Source organism: Dipodomys spectabilis, unplaced genomic scaffold, assembly GCF_019054845.1.
Source record: "Dipodomys spectabilis isolate Male_0828 unplaced genomic scaffold, ASM1905484v1 ptg000234l, whole genome shotgun sequence".
In the NCBI taxonomy this organism is placed as follows: domain Eukaryota; kingdom Metazoa; phylum Chordata; class Mammalia; order Rodentia; family Heteromyidae; genus Dipodomys; species Dipodomys spectabilis.
In genome coordinates this window covers 9,902,528-9,921,373 of record NW_024870911.1, presented here as the reverse complement: position 1 = coordinate 9,921,373, position 18,846 = coordinate 9,902,528, and positions in this window count along the sequence as shown.

The following is an 18,846-nucleotide window of genomic DNA, read 5'->3' as shown; positions in this document are numbered from 1 at the left end:
TTTATCCTTCAAGGCTAGCTTTCTACTACTTTGAACCACAGTGCCCAGATTCCAAGATTAGCTACATCTTTACAGAAAGATGAACTAACCACCAGGCCCACAGAAATCCTTGTTATCTTTCGATATTTTATAATTTATTTTATTCCTAGCTTCTTTATTTGCCTTTTATCACTTCTTGGTACCTTCAACATTATAGTTTTTTTTTTCTACTCTATCAGATGTTTTTTCCTTTACGTTCATGTTCTTTAAGAAGCAGACTGTCCGTCCACTGGTATGTTGTAGAAGGCACTTCAGTATTGGTCCTAGTGTGGAGTTTAGCCACAAGCTTTTGGACTGGAAGTTTTAGAACTTCTTCCTCTCATATGCTATGCAGACTTTTGAGTAAGTGTATGTGTTTGTTCTTTTCATATTTACTCTTCCTTCTTTCTTGGGAATTTGCTCTTTTAGCATGGTTAATATCATCCCATCCCATCCCAGTGACAGTGGACCTGTAACTCCTGTCTGTATGGCATTGTCTCTTTTTTACATGTCAGCCCATAAGACATCTCCTTAGCCTAGGAGTTGGCCGAAGTCTAAACTAACCTTAACAGACCCCTCTCAGAAGCTCTGTGGGGCCAACAGCAAGGGGAAAATAGTGCTTGGTTGGACTCATTTCACAGGAAGTGCCCAGCAAAATTGTGCCTATTAGGACTTAGCTCCCACCATCTAGATTACTCTGAAGCAATTCCATTTCCTCTCCCACTCCATTTCCTTCCATTAAATTCTTCTTGTGCTTAATTTATCGAGTGTTGGCTTCTGTTCTCTCCAGGAGGAAGTCTAGCTCAGTGCATTTTTTTTCCCTGAAATGTGGAACATTTCTGGTTTTCAAAGGAATCTGTAACTCTAGGCTGAGTCACTACATTCAACAGTCACTTTTACCTTTGAGACAGAAGTAGAAATGTTTGTTGTTATTGTTCAAATTAATATATGCTTGAGTCACTCAACTAAAAATCGTGGAATTTTTTTAGGATCTTTTGGCAAAGTGCATTCCCCTTGGCTCTTACTTTCAGGTAGCCTGTAACTCAAAAGCTTACCCGTCTTCACTCTCAGTTGAAGTCTCAATTGAAGATATCCCTTTCCCTAAGTCATACTTGTCCTCACAGTATTTTTCTTTCTATTTAAAAGAGCTCTTTATGTGCCCAGAATTGTCATGGGCTGCAGTAGGAGTCAGCCTGGGATAGTTCAGTTTGTCTCTCTGCTAGCATTCCTCCAAGTTCCAAGCAGGATTCACGAAGGTGTGCTAGGAAATTGGCCTCCAGACATGCTGTCAGAAGTACATCAGAGGCACTTTTTCTGTTTTTTTTTTTTTTTTTAATTTTTAAAATTGAATCTTGAAATTGTTAGAAACCAAGCCTGCCGTTAAATACAAATGGATTGGTTCCTTGCCACCCTTGAATGAATGGAAAGAACAAGGAAGAATGCCTTCCTCTTGTAAAATAGGAAACTCACGATTGACTTGTTTGGGACCATTGATGACTGAATGACCTAAAGTGAAAACACTATACTTTCTGATTCCGTTGCCAATATGCTTTCTCTTCATTTTGAACATCTACGATGCCAGCCATATACTGTGTGTGTGTAGTGTGTGTGTGTGTGTGTGTGTATGTGAAAATGCTCTCAAGACATTCAGCTCTTAATGGCCTCTTCTATATTTTAAAGTTATAAGCTATTAATAATATAATCTTCGTTTGTCAGAGGCAAAAAAAATCCATAGTAGTTAGGGAAGGAGAGTGGGAATGCTAAAAAGACAACGAAACTGAGCTTGGATGGCTTCTTGGGAGAGTTTATTTATTTGCATTGCTTAAAAGGAAGGAGCAGTAAGAATAAGACCGCAAATTAAAATGAGCAACTTGTACACTTGGGTCCCTAAGCTCCAAGTATTGTCACTAAGAAACAAACAAAAACAGTGAGCATGCAAATATGTTCTTAACAATGTTAAGATTTTTTTTAAAGGAATAAATGAAACAAGCACTTATTTGAATTTCTCTAGAAATTGGGCTCAGGGCTTTCTACGTGCGAGGCAAGCACTCTGTCACTTGAGCCCTCTGGTTTACATTTGTTTTTGAGATAGGGTCTTGCTAACTTGTCCAAGCTCACCTAGAACTTGAGATCCTCCTGCCTCAGCCTCTCAAATTAACTGAGATTACAGGCCTGTGCCACCACACTCTGGAGATGAGATTTTCTTGATAGCCCCATTCTTAAAACGGATTGACACTGTCTATCTTTGTAGGCTAAATTCTAAACTCCTTTATACTTTACATCTTTGATGACACACATTTCCTCTCTTTCCATATCTAATAGCATTCTTGTCAGTCTCTTTTTTTCCTCTCTCTTCTCTCCTCTCCTTTCCTCCCTCACCTCCCCCACCCGCCCCACCCCAATCCTACCTTACCTTATAGTACAGTCTCCCAGTCTTTGAAATATTTGCAGTTCTGCGGCCCTCTATGTTGTATTGCAATTCAGCCTTTGTGGAGGTTTCCCTCTGCTTGCAACACCATATTCTCTACCTACCTAATCATCACTCAGTGCCACTGAGAGTCACTGGCTTGTGAGTCAGTTTCCCCTTCATGCCTGTTATTGCCAGCATCGTTCCAAAGCCCTTGGCTGTGCTTCTTTATTTATACACGTGTTCCCCAGACTTGGGAACTTGATCTCTCTTGTCTCTCTCCAGCCTCTCTGCATCACCCGGTGTATAGAATGTACTCAGTAATGGAAGTGATAGGCAAGGTGATTGGGATTGTAGAGATTGTGGAGATCAGCACATTCCCATCCTTCCCTTGGGGCCATGAAGAGAGCTAGAAGTACAGCTAGAACCCCAAGAGGAAACAGAGGCAAAGAAAGAGCTGGAAATGCTCAGAGAACACAGGAGCTCTGTCTTTGAGTTTAGTATCAGTTTCTCTGTGGCACAGCTTTCCTGGGTGGGTGAGGGGGAAGAAGAGAAAGTTCTGTGGGAGAGAGGGATGATTTGTGCTTCCTTTTGTTTTGGGGTGAAGGTATTTTTTAAAGGCAAAGCAGAGTGGTTTGGTTTTCATTACCCAACTTGGCATGTTTCCTTTCCTACACAGAACTGCTTTGAGCCCTTATCATAGCCCTGTAACCACATCCCCTGCTGGGCCTAATGCTAAATCAACACTGTCAGTTAAAAACAAACACTGACAGGTGTGCAGCACATTGGAGGGGTGAGGGGGAAGGGAGGAAGGGAGGGAAGGAAGGAGTTTCTTCTAAAGCAAGGGTTAGTAAACTGCAGGGGAAAATAAAGCCTGTCCAGTTTCAACCAGTCCCTTTGGTTCCCAGGCACCAGGGGACAGGGAGAGGCTGTCAAAGCTTCGCAGGGCGGCCGGGAACCTCCCACAGCATGCCCACCTGTGAGGGCAGTTCTGGTTCATCGCAGCTTTTCCAAGTCCTCTTTATAGCTTCTGTGGAGACTTACTTATTAGCTCCCGAGGCCTTGTAGTAGAGATCTGGGCAAATGTTTCTCAAGCGCACAGACTCTGGGTGACATCTATCTTAGCACCTGGTAGGGGCTGGGAAACATCCACTGTCACCTTCCAGGAAGGAAGAATTCTTTTTATTTTCCCCAGAAGATCTTGTTTCAGAACAAAAGGTAGATTTTTTTTTTCTCTCAAACCTGTCTATACCCTTTCATTCTATATAGGAGATTCACTTCCCTCTAGAGAAAATCGGTTCCTTTATTCTGAAGCTACCACCATGATATCTCCCTGAGCCAGATTGTTGGTGATGGATTATCAGGGTGTGTGTGTGTGTGTGTATGTGTGTGTGTGTGTGTGTGTGTGTGTGTGTGTGCGCACGCACCTGAGGAGCCTAGCCAAGGCCTTATGCATGCTAGGCAAGTACTCTACCACTGGCCTACACCCCAGCCCAAGAGTAATTAATGAGGAGAGTAACCAGCCTGAGCCGAGCATCTGCCGTGTGCTAGAATGTTCTAAGTACTTCGCAGGTATGAGTTCATTTAACCCTGCCTTGTGAGGTAGATGCTATTATCTTCATCTTCTCTACAAATATGGAGGGGAGGGAAAAGAGGATAATTGAATGGCATGAAGTGATACATCAAGAAGTTTTGAGGTGGAGCCAGGATTCAGCGCCAGGCAACTGGCATCAGAGCAGGCCTTCGTGATTCTGCCGTTAACCTCAGGATTCTCAGCTTTGGCTATACATGAGAAGCACCTGGGAAACCTTCAAAACTGCCAACATTGTTGGGCACCAGTGGCTCATGCCTGTAATCCTAGTGACTGAGGAGACTGAGGTCTGCAGATCACAATTTGAAGCTAGCTCAGGCAGGAAAATTTGTGCAACTCTCATCTCCAATTAACCAGCATAAAAGAGACCAGAAGAGCAGTTGTGGATCAAGTGGCAGAGCACCAACCTTGAGAGAAAAAGCTAGGGGGCAGTGCCCAGACCCCTAAATTTAAGCCGTCATCTCTTCCTTTCCTTCCCTTCCCTCCGCTCACCCCTCCTCTCCCCTCTCCTCTTCTCTGTCTTACACACACACACACACACACACACACATGCATGCACATGCACACACACACACACATGCACACACATGCACACACACATACACACACACACACAACTGCCAATGCAAGAACCATTTCCAAAGACACTGATTTTTGTGTTTTGAAGTAGCCTGGTATTAAAGAGTTATGTTCATGTGTGACATTATATATCATAAGTAATATGTAATGTGATCTTTTTGCCACCACATTAGTTTTAGTAAGTTGCAGACTGCAGCTGGCACTAGTAGGTGCTCTCCCATCACATCATCCAAGGTGAATATTGAGGTGAGGCAAACACCAATGGAATCTCAACCAAGGAAAGTCTGCATGGGCTCAATGTGTGACTAAGGCTTGGAGAAGAAAGCCAGAAAGAAGGCAGAGGAAGCCAAAGGAGGTGTTGTGCTAGAGACAAGAATACCAACAGAGGCCCATCTCACATTTGCCAGGGGTGGCCAAGAGAATAGACCACAAGAAGAGACCACCTTCCCAGAGCTCTGAACGTTTCTGGAACTTGACAGCACTAAAAAGAATTAGTATTCCCGAAAAGATGTTTTAAGAGAGAACTCTGCTCTATAAATCACGTCTGCTGGAGTTCAGGGCCTGTGTCAGAAACTGAAGCACCTAGGGCAGGAATCTCCCAAAGGCAGGGCCTGGACTGTGGGGGGAGGAACAGTAAGTCTTCTCCAGGCTCTTGGTCTGGAAACAGCTATAGTGACTGCCTTCTCAACCTGATGGTGTACACTTTAGACATATATATTAAAGTGATATAATCCATGCCTATTAAAGACATCTTACACACTGTTGAGATGCATTGCACTTGTGAAATGCCATGTGGAATTGAAAAATCTTTTATACAGCTCTTTAAAGATAACAAAAACGAATTGAATAAACAAGTAAAAAAGATAAACTATTTGAAAATACAAAAAAGAAATCACAATATAGTTTAATCACCCAAAGATGACAATTATCTAGTGGATTGCTTTATGTTGATGTTTTTCCTGAGTGTAATTTTTTCAACGTAATGTTAACATAAAGCACACGTAAATAGTGTGGCCCACTTTTCTTATTTAATGTCAGCTTATTCTTTGCATCTATTTCTTTTCCTTATAGTAATTATATTAACTTTGATGAATCATTACTAGGCTTCTAAAAACCATGTAATCAATGAGCTCATTTTATAGAGAACAAATTAAATTGTTCCAAACATCTCATATTGGTAAGAATGTTTTAACTTTTACTTAAATATACAAGTGACCTAAAACACATATCCTATACCGATGTATGTATGTATTTATCCTTATATAAAGCACCTACATTCAGGTTCTTTAATAGGTGTAAATAACCACAAAATTAAAACAATTTTATTTGTTAAAGTGAAAAGTACGCTGGGAAGGGATGTGAAGGGTAAACCAAAGGAGGAGGCTGCAATGCTTGGTAAGAAATGTACGCATTATCCTGCCCATGTAATTGTAACCCCTCTGTACAGTATGTTCACAAATAAAATAAAATTAAATTTTAAAAAAAAAGTGAAAAGTACGAAGCTGGGTGCTGGTAGCTCACGCCTGTAATCCTAGCTATTCAGGGACTGAGATCTGAGGATGGTGCTCAAAGCCAGCTCAAGCAGGAAAAGTCCATGACACTCATCTCCAGTCAACCACTCAGAAAACCGGAAGTGGCTCTGTGGCTCACGCGGTTAGACCACTTGCCTTGAGCTGAAGCTCTCAGGGACAGCTCCCAGGCCCAGAGTTCAAAAGCAAAACAAAACAAAACCAAAACCCCACGAAAACAACAAAACTAATAAAATTAAAAATAATTGAAAGTAAATGTTCTGAGCACTGTTTTGTGAGGTTAATTGTTCTCTGCAGGGATAAAGCCTGTTGCCTTCCTGGTTCTTGTAGTGATTGTGTGTGAAGTCACTCAGTTTTCCTGCTGTTCTTCCTGATCTAGACTCACAAGGACTTTACATACATAACTTTCAGGCCTCGTGGGCCCTCGCTTGGCACCAATGCTTCCTTTGCATCCATGCTTCTTGCCTTCCATTCTTTCCAGCTCACAAAAATTTAGTAGTTCTATTTGGTGCTGATGTCATTCTAAGTTCAGATTCCAAACTGAGCCCCAATCGAAATGGGGCTTTCAGCAACTCCATCATATGGCTGTATTAATTTTCAACTATGATAAAAAGGTAAACATACAACTATTTTGCAGAGAACTTGAAAATCTACAGGATGCATAATCAAACCATTGTCATTGTGAGACACATTGGTTGATTTGAATGTCTCTCTTGTGCTGGGTGACTTGCCCACAACTACTCACTTCCCAGAATAACATACAAATCTCATTTCACAGCTGGGGTGACTGAGGTCTGTAAAAGGTATGGCACTTGCTGGAGCATGGTACTGCCAAGAGGATGAGCGGAAAAGTGCATTCTGGTCTGTGCCATTCCAAAGCCAGTGTCCATGGAGCTTGAGCTTCCCTGCCTGCCACAACTTTCTACAAAACGTGCTTTCCCTATCTGGGGTGTAACCTGTCTACATTGACTGGAACCAGGGTTAAGAGTATGTATTTTTTTGCTTTAGGGGAAATCTATCATTCATGATGTATTTAGTTGCTTATGAAAAATAACCCAAAAAGATGGACACTTTAAGATATTTCAGTTGGTTTGGCAGTAGCTTAGGTGGTTGGCAGTAGCTTGCCAACTATTAAATGGCTCTGAATATATGAAGATTTGTAATTTCCTTCGTGAAAAGGCTTTGCCAGGAAGAGGGGACCACGTGACACAGTCTCTGTGCACACATTGGCATATACAGGAGCTCTGTCTGTACAAAATGATTCTTGAGACCAATCAGACTAGCTTGGTATCTCATCTTTTGGCCCAATACCACAAACTGGCACAGATAATGCTACCCCTGCCATGTACCAAAGTTCAGAATAATAAATCAGCCAGGCTGTAATTACATTGGGAGAGCCAGCTTTATTCTCTTAGTGAGCAGATTGATGGATCTGTTTAGACTGTATGCCCTTGGGCCTCTCTGGGAACCTGGGCTGACTTTCTACTGCCCATGCGGGCATTGCCCCAATCCCTGTGTGTGCAGATGACTTCCCACTGTGCAGGGCAGCTGGGCCCAAACTGGTTTCCAAACCTGTTAGGCTCCTCTGCCAGGTCTCTAGCTGTCTAAAGGCAAAGTAAGTATAGGGCTGGGCTGGTAGAAAGGCTTAGCTCATTCATTGGTCAGGCTGAGCAGGAAGGGCAGGACAGGCAGGGGCCAAAGGTTTTCTTAGCTGCATGCGCCTAGCTGCCTGGTTAACTTACCATTTGAAGAGAGTCTTAGACGAGACATTGGACCAGGCAATCCATTTTGTCTGAATTCATGGTATTTCCTTAGCAATTGGCAGAAGGACTTGTGGGAGAGTTTTAGATGGACAAAATAAGACATGTAGGAAGGGCATTTCATATAGAGAAAGATTTATGTATCCTTGTCCTGCCAGCTTCCAACACATTTTTTTTTTTTTTTGGTCGTGGGGCCTGAACTCTGGGCCTGGGATCTGTCCCTCAGCATTTCAGCTCAAGGCTAGAGCCACAGCGCCACTTCCAGCTTTTTCTGCTTATGTGGTGCTGAGGAATTGAACCCAGGGCCTCATGTGTACAAGGCAAGTGCTCTACCACTGAGCCACCTTCCCAGCACCAATATATTTTTTAAAGATTATATTAAGTATTGAAAAGAAGAGAGAGAGAGAGAGAGAGAGAGAGAGAGAGAGAGAGAGAGTGTATGGGACATCTCCTAACCATACTTTTAGCAGAAACTGCAGGAGCAGTTTCTTTTAGATTTAAATATGCCCTTACTCTGTGGTATGGGCTGGATGGAGGGATGCTTCCTCTAGATTCCGAAAGACTTTTGTCTACATTTTAAAGGGTTCCCCCAGGGATAAGTTCTTCCCTGGTTCCCGAATGCTTGAATTTGGATCTGTAAGTCTTACTCATTCATCATGTGAAATTCATTTTCTTTTTCTGAGATCAAGGTGGTGATTTTGTCTTCATGGCTGTATCTCTTTGCTTCTGTGGTTTGCTCCAACTCCAGCTGTTCACACGCCAGCCGCCTTGCCAGTGACCAGGCCCTACTTCTCTCAGAAGACCTTTCCTCTTTTTCCTCCACACCTGTACACACTGTCACCTGTCTGATTAGTAGGAAATACACTCTAGAAAACCTTCATTTATTTATTTCCTTGCTTATTTTCTGTCCCTTCTTCCATCCCCTATACATGGCTTTTGTTTTCCACAGGATCCCAGTAGTTAGGATAATACTGAGAACATAGTAGATATATATTAATTTTTTCTTAGTCCTTATAAACAATCACCAAAGGCCAAACTCTACCTTAAGAGCTTTATAAATATGAGCTAAGTTAAGCCTCAGAACCCTATGATATAGGTCTGAAGCTGATCCCTATTTTATAGGAACATTATGGTTTGGATATGAAATGTCCTTCCCAAAAGCTCATGTGCTGCAGGCTGGGTCCCTAATGCAGCTCTGTTAAAAGGTGATTGGAGGGCTGGGAATGTGGCTTAGTGGTACAGTGTTTGCCTGCATGCATGAAGTCCTGGGTTCAATTCCTCAGTACCACATAAGAAGAAAACGCCAGAAGTGATGCTATGGCTCAAGTGGTAGAGCGCTAGCCTTGAGAAAAATCAGCTCAGGGACAGTGTCCAGGCCCTGAGTTCAAGCCCCAGGACTGACAAAAGAAAAAAAGTGATTGGATCAGGTGGGAGCTAACTTCATCAATTAGTTAATTTACTAATAAGTCCATATTGAATGAGCTATTGAGGAGGTAGAACTGATCAGAGGAAGTAGGTCACTGGAAAGTGTCTTTGAAGGATATCTTGTTTCTGTCCTTTTCTTCTTCCTCCTCTTCTTCCTTCTTCTTCCTCCTCCTCCTCCTCCTCCTCCACCACCTCCTCCTCCTCCTCTTTCTTCTTCCTTTTCTTTCCCTTTCTCCTCCTTCTCTATTCCCCCTCTATCTCCTCTTCCTCCTCCTCTCTCTGTCTCTCTCTCTCTGCTTCCTGGCTGCAATGACAGGAGCAGCTTTCTCTGCCATTTGCTCCTGCCACCATGATGATCTGCCTCACCATGGGCCCATAGCAATGGAGCCAGCAGGCCAGGTGCCATCAGGCCAGGTGCCAGCATATTGGTGGAATGTCTGGAAGATGCAGGGAAACTCAACAGTCATGAAGAATATAGGTGGCCTTTGTAGCTTATTTAGTACTTTGAAATGTATTACAGTTTGTAGATCTTTACTTCATATATTTTGGTTGATTGCTTAAATTTTATATTTTAAATTAATATAAAGATACTCCTAAAATTTAATAAACGTACTTTTCATGCAAGTTCATTGGAATCTTTTTTTTTTTTTTTTTTTGTCAGTCATGGGGCTTGAACTCTGGGCCTGGGCGCTGTCCTTGTGCTCTTCAGCTCAAGGCGAGCGCTCTACCTCTTGAGCCACAGCGCCACTTCATTGGAATCTTTGAGATCTAGAAGGCCTGTTAACTTTATTCTATGATTTCTCCTTCTCATCCTCTCACTTTATGCCAAACACCAAAGAAACAAGCTTAGCTGGAATAATGTTTTCTGTAGCCTTATTGATGACCTCCCAGACTACCATTCTGCAATCTTATGGTTTTTTCCCTCTGTCTCTGGGATGCTCTTCCAGTCTTCTTTGTAGGTTCCTCTTCATCTTCCAACCTTAGAACACTGGTCTGACTCAGGACTCAGCCTGACCCTTCTCCTACAGTTGTCAAGAAGAAACAACATCATATAAGAGCTTAACACAGTATGCTTACTTCCTAACACTGAGTAAGGTTTCAGGAAATACTAAAATCCTTACATTTGTGCACCCTTTATTATGGTGTCGAACACCTTATATGCAGTAGAAGTCCAATACTTTAGTTTTAAATAAATCAATAGTGTCTGTGGTAAAGTCAACATGTCCACACGTGTCTGCAGAAACCATTAACGGATGGGCAGCACAAATACAGAAGTTGCCCATGCGAGGGGTCAGAATTTAGCTCTGAATGAATTGTTCTACAACAATAATTGACTATCTTAATCTGACTTTAACCAAGCTTTTGAATAACAGGCATTTTCCCCAAAGAAAAAGCTGTTCCACAGGAGGCTAACCTTTAAAGTGCACCCAGTAATAATGTTTTCTGATGCATTTATACAATTAGATAGATTTCATTAATTGTGTTTTCTGAGCAGAACAATTTGAAAGAACGTGCTCCCTCTGGTCTTACTCTGTCAGGTCCTCATCAACCCTTTCACAAAATTAATCTGAATAAAAGCAATGTCCCCACCTTAGTGAGTTAAAATAAGACACTGCTCACATGATTATTACTTCATTGTGTTTTTACGCACATCCCTGTGTGCTTTTTAATTATATATAATTACCAGAGAACAGAGTAAAATCTGTTTAATCTAAAATGAAACATGCTAAATAGATAATGTTTCCAGTTCCTGTTTTTTTAAAGTATAACTTTAACTATATTAAGACTAGGTTGAAGAGAATAGAGTCAGATCTTACAGAAACTGCACCCTACGTGACAGAGCATTATTTATTTCATGTTCGAGCTATTACCTTTGAAAAATTGTCAAGCAATTTATCTACTCAAGTAATGACATCTGGGGTGCCATTATTTCATATGCCAATTTTTTTCCTCCTTAGAAAAATAGTTGCAATTAATGGCAATAAGAGCTAAGCTTGATAGTAACATATGGTAACTTTGATACGACAGTATATTTTTACCGCAACTTTCAGTGTATATGTAGTTGATGAGAGGAAATTTTATTAATGCCTGTCACAATAATCATATTAGAATGCAGATACTATTTGAGAGGCAGCCACAGTTCAGCAGTTGAGTCTCAGAACCTGGATGCCAACTTCCTGCTCCTGAGTCTAGAGTTACTTCTTGCATTAACGATGCCATCTTGAGTAATTTGCATAATGCCTCTATGCTTCACTATTTCCATTTGTGTCTCCATGATACAATAGAAGCTAATCTTAAAGGATTGTTGCTGGAATGAACTAAGTATATAAAGTGCTTTGAAAAGAACACTCTATGAAGTTAATTACTGATATTACTCATCAAAGATAAGTTCATACTGCAAGAACAAATAATTGCAAAATCCCAATGGCTTGAAGTAACAAAGTTGTATTTCTTGTTCCTGCCACAAGTCCCTTTTGCTGTAGCCACCATTGTAAATGTTGCTAATTGAAGTAACAGTAATGTTGGAGGATTTTGTACCAGCAAGGGCATGCTCCAGGGCGGAAGTAGCACTGTCATATGGTTCTTAACTCATTGGCCAGAATTAGTTATAAGGCTACACTCCATCACCTGAAGGTACAACTTGCCATGTGCCTGGAAGAGAGCAAGGATGCTAGGAAAATAGCACTCAGGACATCCGCAGTTCCTGTTGTTTCTTCATTTCTGCAGAAGCCTTGACCTTTTGGCTTGCTGGCTGTCACTGGTGGTGACAGAAAACTGCAGGCTTCTGGGAAGGGCTTCTGGTTGTGGAGTATGGGTATCTAGGAATATAGCAGGCTTTACAGAAGGTTCAGTTTAGCTAGTGCATTGACAGTCAGAGCCACTGAACCGTATACAGTAAAAATGACTTAACACTGCTCCTATTAAAGGAATAATAGACCAGTTTTTAGCACTTTAAACATGTCATCCCAGAGATAATATTGGAAATGATGTCCATACCCCTCATTGATGTCCGCCTTCTGTCTGCAAAAGTTCTGCCTGGTGTCCCAAAGCCTGATAGCTCTTGGATGTGGTTTTATTTAGCATTCTCAGGCCAACATTTCTTTGTTTGCCTTGAATCCATCTAGGGGCTCACCAAATGCCCAAAACAAATGACTTAGAATTGGCTCTCAATTACCTATGCAAATGTTTGATAGTCAAGATGCATTTGCTGTTGACAGGACTTCTGGCTCCCTTTGGTGGCCAGAATTCCTCTGTCCTCAAGAGTCTTCCTCCTGGTTCCTCATGTATATGAAGGACATCCATCTGTGTTATTGCCCCTTAGCCTCCATTTTGTCTATGCCTCTCTCACTTGGTTTGGGTTCCTGCTTGGGGCTGAGGATAATATTTTCCCTTTAATCTTGAAATACTATGTTAGTTAATTCTGGGCTTCCCTTGGCTGCAGTAGCGCTGACTGAGGGTCAGACTTCAGGAATGAACACTGGTTTGAATAAGAGAGAGTAAAGCGGATTCTTTGTCTAGAATCTTAAAAGAAAGGAAAGGTCCCACAGCTCTTGCTTCCCAACTCCCATCGTAGAAGAGTAAGCCCCTTCTGAAAATTCCTCTTAATGCAGCTGGCATCAGGGAGGCTTTCTCTCTCAGCACTGGCCCCACTCCTTGATCCAGGCTGTGAGTTCTCTTGTCTCTGGTAAAAAGAGTGAAAGGTTTATTAGTATAGGCTTGCTTGACTCCTAAGCACCTTGAACTGAAACGGTATCGGTATCTCATACTCCAGGACATGCACGCTGAAAAGCTGGAGGGAATCACTGAGTTCTGTCTAGGAAGAGAGGTGCATCATATAGAACACCAAAGACAGGATTTGGGATTTAAGACATTTTTCACTCATGTTAGGTCAATCTTTTCAAGTTCCCAAGAAATAAAACTGTCTGTGAGTCTTTTTCTTTGTGTAGGCTGGCCCTGGCAAGATACTGGTTTTAGAAAAAAAAATCCATTATGTCTTTTTCTGGATGCCAAGAATAACTGCTGGAAATGAGGCAAGTGCAAATGAAAGATTTACTTACACAGGGCAAAAAATTCGATGCAAACCACAGCCTCACTACCGAAGTTCAGAGAATCTGGTGGAAAACAGGAGGATGTTTAGTCTCTTCTGAACTCCTTGACTGTTTCTCACTTCTTGACAGTTCTCTGAAATAGAATTAGAATATATCTAACTTCATAAAACTACACTGAACAGAAATTAATCTTTCCTTTGTGAGTTGGAAATTAGTGCAAGGTATGATACCGCCCAATGCCCATGATTATAAAACTATTCCCCTGTACTTCCACAAAACCTATTCTGATGATCTGAAATAAAGAATATACCAATTTTCGGTTTTGCATGGAACTTTTGGAGATAAAGATACTCCAAAGGTTGAGTAGTAATGATGAATGCCAGGTGTGGTGGCTTACATCTATAACCCCAGTTACTGAGAAGGTAATTGGGAAGATTGAAGTTGGAGGCTAGTTCGGGCAAAAATAAATGAACAATCCATCATCTCAACTAATAGCTGAGTATAATGGCACATGCCTATGATTCTAGCTCCGTGGGAGGCATTACTAGGAAGATTGAGGTCCAGGACAGTTTGGGCAAACATGTGAAACCCTATTCTAATCTGGCCCAAATGATAGCAGGCAGGAGACCCTTGGTTCAATTCCAGTACCAACAAAAATTGGGAAGAAAGAAAGATGGAAGGAAAGAACCATTGAAAGAAAATGAAATCGGCCATTATAAGCATGATTTCAATGTGGTGGGAAATTTGGAAACCATCTCGTTTCAGGATCGTTTATTTTCTAGCTTTCTAGAGGACATGCCTTTCTAAGTCAGGCAAGCTGCTTAGCTTTATGCCTGTGCCTAAGGACCCTCAGCCTCGTGCTCTTTCTTGGCATCTATTTGACTGAAGTAACAAGGCTTTTCATCAGTTCTTATTCACCTTGATCAGTGAGTGGCTCATCTTAAGTGATATGGTTCACTTGTTTGAGGTAACTAAACATCTACAGTCCAAATCTGGCCCTATGGCCTTTGCTTCCATCTCCCCCCCCCCCATCCCTCTGCCAATATCAAACTGAAAAAGTGAAAGAGTATGTTGGTGTCAGACACAGTTATACTTATATTTGAATCAGGAATTACAAAATCATTGGCATTTTGCTTGCCCATATGCTGTGGTAAAAAATGTGAAGGTTCTAGTGCTTATTTTCCATCTGTAAATCAACTCTGAATCTGAATGCAATTTTCCCTCACTGAAGTAAATAGGCAACCTCTTTTGGTAAAGTTCAGTTCATGCATCTATATAGCAGACATATTAAGAGCATCTTTACCTGTGTTGAAGAACACAGTAGAAGCACAGTGAACAGTAGATTCTCTCTTGGCTAGCCAGGTTTGCTGCTCTCATCTAGAGATGAGACCTTCCATGTAATTTCTTTTAGGCATGTGTGCCAATCATTCACTTTCACTGGTATCCAGGGCTGACCTACCTTTCCCATAATCCTGCTGGGCAATCAATAAGGCCTCAGGGAGGCTCTGGGGCACAGCAAAGGGTGCGTGGCAGCTCTTGGTTATTTTGTAATATATAACCACTGCACTGGGCCTTGTCTAAGCATTAAGGTTTAAAGTAACGATTTGTATTTTATTTTATACCTCTACTTGCAAGCTTAGATCTCATGATATTCTGCTACTGAGTGTATGTTATTTACCTGCTGACCTGGAGCTATATACATTGCTAACTGGATCAAAAGGAATGCAGTATGAAGAAACTCATTGGCCTGACCTTCGGCATGAGTCAGGGAGCTGTTTTTGCTGGGACTGAGACAGACGTCAGTACCTCCTTCATGTTCAGAGGAGCTGAGGCAACTTGAGAAGGGGTTTATTGATTTCACAGTGATTTCATAATTCCACTGGCTTCATGCCAGTCCATTCATTCCTCTTAAGCACCTAAGTGTGGCTTTTCTTTCCAGCCATCTCAGTTCTGCATGGTCATCTGAGAAGGTCAACCCAAGGTGACTCCAAGGAGAGTGTACTTGAAATGAAAAGAACTCAACTTTTCTGCTGTTAAATGGGAAAAATCAAGCAGCACAAGCAATGATCAGTGAAGAGTGAACTTCGTTTGCATAAAAGTGAGGCAAAAAGTATGATGTACCAAGGCAAGTTCAAGACTCAGAAGGGTGTTGACTTAGAAATTTGTATTATTAGCTATTTTTCTTTGGTGGCAAGTAGTAGAAAGTGAGTAGTTAAATAGTGCTGGGTGCCTGTGGCTCATGCTTGTAATTCCAGATACTCAGGAGGGGAAGGCTGGGAAGCTTGCTATTTATGGACAGCTTGGGAAAAAGTTAATGAGATCCCATTCTAAACAATAGTTGAGTATGGTAGTGTATGTCTGTCATTCCAGATAGGTAGGAAGCATACATACTCTAGGTCAGCCTGGGCATAAATGCAACTCTATCCCCAAAATAACTTGAACTTCCAGCAAAAAAGTATCTGGAGGCATGATGCAAGTGAGAGAGTACCTACCTAACAAACGAGAGGCCCTGAGTTCAAACTCTTGTACTGCCGGAAATAAACAAACAAAAGAAAGCAATGAAACAATTAAAATGACTTAATTATTTTCAAGTTCCTCATTTTAAAAAAATGAGTGATATATTCTAAGTGGCCTAAAGTGAGTAGGTAGAGTGATCATGTTCGGCCAGGGTACAGTAAGATCTCAATTTGGAGAGTCCACCTCTGGGCTTGTGATGATCCTGAAGAAGCTGGGAAGATAACTTCAGAAGTCCTCAGATAGATCTTTCTTTATTGGCTTGGGAATTGAGTATTCACATTTTTTTCTCTGGAAGAGTTTGCCCATAGGCAGTAGAGTCTGGAGACAGAGAAAAGCCCCCAAGAGTCAGTTTCAGTGATAAAGCAGTTGTTACGTGCCAACTTTGTGACTCCTGGTTTTATTGTGCCTCAGTTTCTTTTTCTGAGAGATATATATCTGAGTTGCCTTTCATGAGCACTGGAAGACTGAATGGAGGTGGATTGGAAGAATGCCCAGAAAGTGCAAGCCTTCAATGACAGAATTCTGTAAGGTGGCTAGTTATCAGCACTATCCAGTATGGGCACCAAATTCCTCAGTTCCTCTAATCCAAAAACCTGTTTAGAAAAAGCCTGGAAAATTTTTCACCTTGAAAGTTTATGAAAATAGTTTAATAAATTCAGAATGTGAGCCTCCATTATGAAGTAAAAAAAAACCACATCCAGTTAGCTGTTACAATCATTATGTGTATAATGTATAGTGATCACGTATAATACACTTCCTTAGATTCTTTGTCATGAAGGAGATGAAGAGAACACATTTGATTTGGTCTAGTTGGTCTCTTTTCTACCTTCCATCATTGAATTCACTGGTGCTCTCTTCTTGTATGCACAAAGAAGATCCTTTCTCATCCTAGGGTTTCCCATCACACCTGCAAAGATCTCAATTCTTCCTTTCAAAGTTCAAAGTGTGGCCTCGTGTTAGAATCCTCGTCAATGTTCTCTGTATCTCTAGCTGCTTCTGCTCTCAGTCACACTGAACTTAAGGAGTTCTTGCTTCTGATGTGTTGCACGGAATGGGAGTTGCTGATGACTAATTGTTCTGGAGATGGCTTCTCTGTTTGGGTGGGATCCAGTTCTCCATCCTCCTCTAAATGGAGCCAACTCTGATTTATATGTCTGCGAATCTCTGCTGAGTTGTGGAGGTGGTTGGGGGGAGGGGGACTGAAGTAGAAATGTTATTTGGAAATGGTACAATTTGCTCTGACTTCAAGCTCAAGAGCGAGTCAAACTTTGGCTGCCTTTCTATGTCAAACTTTGGGCCAGAGGAGCAGAGTCAGGTCTTGTCATACACAAATGTGATTGTAACTAGAATCCATCAGTTCTCATTACTGGCTAAATAGGAGGCTGTGAAGACACTTCCAAAGTTGTGAAGATGAATGGCAAACAAATCTGAATGGCTCCCTGGGCTTCAGGGCTGCTGGTAAAAGGATTCACACTCTGCCCTCTTGGAGATGGACAAATTACTTCCAGTTAGAGGCAGCGATTTAAAAAAAAATCCTTCCCCTGAAAATCTCTCTTGCCTCGTATATGTAATCATCCAGACCATTCTACCACGTTCCTTTGTAATATTTAAGCTGCCGTGCCACCTTTGAGATGGTTCAAGGCAATGCTGAAAGACTGTGGAATTGAAGCCTTGGCAGGTGTGCTTGTATGTATGAGCCACACCCAGACACACACAGAAATGAGATGATGATGAACTGAAAGAGCAAGCGTGTCACAGACATACTACTGCTGCCAAGAGCCCTGCAAGAATGCATCTTGTGGCCAGGGCTCTTCTTCATGGAGGAAAAATGACACGAACATCTGCAAACTTGTGTCTACCACAGTGCTCATGCTAGTCTTCTGGATTTTTTCCTTCAAGTATTATCCATCCGTTCTTTCCTACCCAATAGCTGGCCACTTCATGTTCTGGGATGCTTTGTGAAGCCAAAAAATAATAATAAAACATGGCAAATCTTTGAGGGAATCTTTCTGGTTGTTATTTGCTTTGTTTTCCCATGACTTTCAGATCAGGGCTTGCACTTGGTTTTGGTTTTAGAAAATGAAGGATTTAGTTTCTGCAAGCCTACTACCAAGAGAGGCCAGAGACAGTCTGTTAGCTTGTGAGAACAAAGTTTTTTCTTTTTCTGTGGTACTGGGGAATTGAACTCATGGTCTTGGGCATGTTAGGAAATGCTCTATCACTTGTATCACACCCCGGTCTAAACAAGTCTAGTAGAATCTTACAAGTTCATTACAACCTAGAACTTCATGTGTCAGCTGACCTCCTTTCTGAGTTCCTTGCATCCTGAGATCCAGTCTGATGGGAAAACATTTTCTGGCAACATAATTGGTGTTATAGAGAAGAAAGAAACAAGTCAAGCTGTTCACTGGCTCTTTATGCTTCTGATCATAAGGGATATCCGTCATTTCTACTTGAATTGACCAACACAAGCCATGTTGCTACACCCAAGGCCAATATGTATACTTTATCTTCTTGCCACGGAACTACTGCAGGGAGGGGCTGTGGAATATTTGGCAAGATTATGGTAATACAATCTGCCACACACAAGTGCATAAAATCTTTAGTTTAGGATCAGGATACATCTCAAATTAAGAGAATGGATAAAATAACAAGTGGTTCTGGGAAAAAAATTATGATTTGGGAATAGGAACTCAAAATAGGTGACCTCATATCCCAAATGGAATATAAACCAGGAATGTACAATATTGGATGTCAAATGATTTTTTCTAATCTATTTTATTTCATGGTACTGGGTATGGAACCTAGAGTTTCATGCATCCCAGGTAAGCGCTCTGTCAATGAGCCACAGTCATTTGGCCCTGACAAAAGTAGATTCTTCCTCCTCCTCCTCCTTCCTTTCTTCTTTCTTTTTTTTTTGTCAGTACTGAGGCTTGAACTCTGGACCTGGAAACTGTCCCTGAGCTCTTCA